The following is a 3,381-nucleotide window of genomic DNA, read 5'->3' as shown; positions in this document are numbered from 1 at the left end:
TGGCTGACGGGATGATGTGGGATATTAGGGGTAGTAGTCCGGTGACTCTGGCTGACGGGATGATGTGGGATATTAGAGGTAGTAGTCCGGTTGCTCTGGCTGATGGGATGATGTGGGATATTAGGAGTAGTAGTCCGGTGGCTCTGGCTGACGGGATGATGTGGGATATTAGGAGTAGTAGTCCGGTTGCTCTGGCTGATGGGATGATGTGGGATATTAGAGGTAGTAGTCCGGTAGCTCTGGCTGATGGGATGATGTGGGATATTAGGGGGAGTAGTCCGGTGGCTCTGGCTGACGGGATGATGTGGGATATTAGGGGTAGTAGTCCGGTGGCTCCGACTGACGGGATGATGTGGGATATTAGGGATAGTAGTCCGGTGGCTCTGGCTGACGGGATGATGTGGGATATTAGGGGTAGTAGTCCGGTAGCTCTGGCTGATGGGATGATGTGGGATATTAGGGGGAGTAGTCCGGTGGCTCTGGCTGATGGGATGATGTGGGATATTAGGGGTAGTAGTCTGGTAGCTCTGGCTGACGGGATGATGTGGGATATTAGGGATAGTAGTCCGGTGGCTCTGGCTGACGGGATGATGTGGGATATTAGGGGTAGTAGTCCGGTAGCTCTGGCTGATGGGATGATGTGGGATATTAGGGGTAGTAGTCCGGTGGCTCTGGCTGATGGGATGATGTGGGATATTAGGGGTAGTAGTCCGGTGGCTCTGGCTGACGGGATGATGTGGGATATTAGGGGTAGTAGTCCGGTGGCTCTAGCTGACGGGATGATGTGGGATATTAGGGGTAGTAGTCCGGTGGCTCTGGCTGACGGGATGATGTGGGATATTAGGGGTAGTAGTCCGGTAGCTCTGGCTGACGGGATGATGTGGGATATTAGGGGTAGTAGTCCGGTTGCTCTGGCTAATGGGATGATGTGGGATATTAGGGGTAGTAGTCCGGTAGCTCTGGCTGACGGGATGATGTGGGATATTAGGGGTAGTAGTCCGGTGGCTCTAGCTGACGGGATGATGTGGGATATTACAAGTAGTAGTCCGGTGGCTCTGGCTGACGGGATGATGTGGGATATTAGGGGTAGTAGTCCGGTAGCTCTGGCTGACGGGATGATGTGGGATATTAGGGGTAGTAGTCCGGTTGCTCTGGCTGATGGGATGATGTGGGATATTAGGGGTAGTAGTCCGGTAGCTCTGGCTGACCGGATGATGTGGGATATTAGTGGTAGTAGTCCGGTGGCTCTGGCTGATGGGATGATGTGGGATATTAGGGGTAGTAGTCCGGTGGCTCTGGCTGATGGGATGATGTGGGATATTAGGGGTAGTAGTCCGGTGGCTCTGGCTGACGGGATGATGTGGGATATTAGGGGTAGTAGTCCGGTGGCTCTGGCTGACGGGATGATGTGGAATATTAGGGGTAGTAGTCCGGTGGTTCTGGCTGACGGGATGATGTGGGATATTAGGGGTAGTAGTCCTGTTGCTCTGACTGACGGGATGATGTGGGATATTAGGGGTAGTAGTCCGGTGGCTCTGGCTGACGGGATGATGTGGGATATTAGGGGTAGTAGTCCGGTAGCTCTGGCTGACGGGATGATGTGGGATATTAGTGGTAGTAGTCCGGTGGCTCTGGCTGACGGGATTATGTGGGATATTAGGGGTAGTAGTCTGGTGGCTCTGACCGACGGGATGATGTGGGATATTAGGGGTAGTAGTCCGGTAGCTCTGGCTGATGGGATGATGTGGGATATTAGGGGTAGTAGTCCGGTGGCTCTGGCTGATGGGATGATGTGGGATATTAGAGGTAGTAGTCCGGTAGCTCTGGCTGACGGGATGATGTGGGATATTAGGGGTAGTAGCCCGGTGGCTCTGGCTGATGGGATGATGTGGGATATTAGGGGTAGTAGTCCGGTGGCTCTGGCTGACGGGTTGATGTGGGATATTAGGGGTAGTAGTCCGGTGACTCTGGCTGACGGGATGATGTGGGATATTAGAGGTAGTAGTCCGGTGGCTCTGGCTGACGGGATGATGTGGGATATTAGGGGTAGTAGTCCGGTGGCTCTGGCTGACGGTATGATGTGGGATATTAGGGGTAGTAGTCCGGTGACTCTGGCTGACGGGATGATGTGGGATATTAGGGGTAGTAGTCTGGTAGCTCTGGCTGACGGGATGATGTGGGATATTAGGGATAGTAGTCCGGTGGCTCTGGCTGACGGGATGATGTGGGATATTAGGGGTAGTAGTCCGGTAGCTCTGGCTGACGGGATGATGTGGGATATTAGGGGTAGTAGTCCGGTGGCTCTGGCTGATGGGATGATGTGGGATATTAGGGGTAGTAGTCCGGTGGCTCTGGCTGACGGGATGATGTGGGATATTAGGGGTAGTAGTCCGGTGGCTCTAGCTGACGGGATGATGTGGGATATTAGGGGTAGTAGTCCGGTGGCTCTGGCTGACGGGATGATGTGGGATATTAGGGGTAGTAGTCCGGTAGCTCTGGCTGACGGGATGATGTGGGATATTAGGGGTAGTAGTCCGGTTGCTCTGGCTGATGGGATGATGTGGGATATTAGGGGTAGTAGTCCGGTAGCTCTGGCTGACGGGATGATGTGGGATATTAGGGGTAGTAGTCCGGTGGCTCTAGCTGACGGGATGATGTGGGATATTACAAGTAGTAGTCCGGTGGCTCTGGCTGACGGGATGATGTGGGATATTAGGGGTAGTAGTCCGGTAGCTCTGGCTGACGGGATGATGTGGGATATTAGGGGTAGTAGTCCGGTTGCTCTGGCTGATGGGATGATGTGGGATATTAGGGGTAGTAGTCCGGTAGCTCTGGCTGACCGGATGATGTGGGATATTAGTGGTAGTAGTCCGGTGGCTCTGGCTGATGGGATGATGTGGGATATTAGGGGTAGTAGTCCGGTGGCTCTGGCTGACGGGATGATGTGGGATATTAGGGGTAGTAGTCCGGTGGCTCTGGCTGACGGGATGATGTGGGATATTAGGGGTAGTAGTCCGGTGGCTCTGGCTGACGGGATGATGTGGAATATTAGGGGTAGTAGTCCGGTGGTTCTGGCTGACGGGATGATGTGGGATATTAGGGGTAGTAGTCCTGTTGCTCTGACTGACGGGATGATGTGGGATATTAGGGGTAGTAGTCCGGTGGCTCTGGCTGACGGGATGATGTGGGATATTAGGGGTAGTAGTCCGGTAGCTCTGGCTGACGGGATGATGTGGGATATTAGTGGTAGTAGTCCGGTGGCTCTGGCTGACGGGATTATGTGGGATATTAGGGGTAGTAGTCTGGTGGCTCTGACCGACGGGATGATGTGGGATATTAGGGGTAGTAGTCCGGTAGCTCTGGCTGATGGGATGATGTGGG

The sequence above is a fragment of the Dendrobates tinctorius genome, unplaced genomic scaffold, assembly GCF_039654945.1.
Source record: "Dendrobates tinctorius isolate UK_male_01 unplaced genomic scaffold, ASM3965494v1 ptg000151l, whole genome shotgun sequence".
NCBI classification, from domain to species: domain Eukaryota; kingdom Metazoa; phylum Chordata; class Amphibia; order Anura; family Dendrobatidae; genus Dendrobates; species Dendrobates tinctorius.
The sequence above is the reverse complement of the archived record's forward strand: the minus strand, read 5'-3'. Positions refer to the sequence as shown.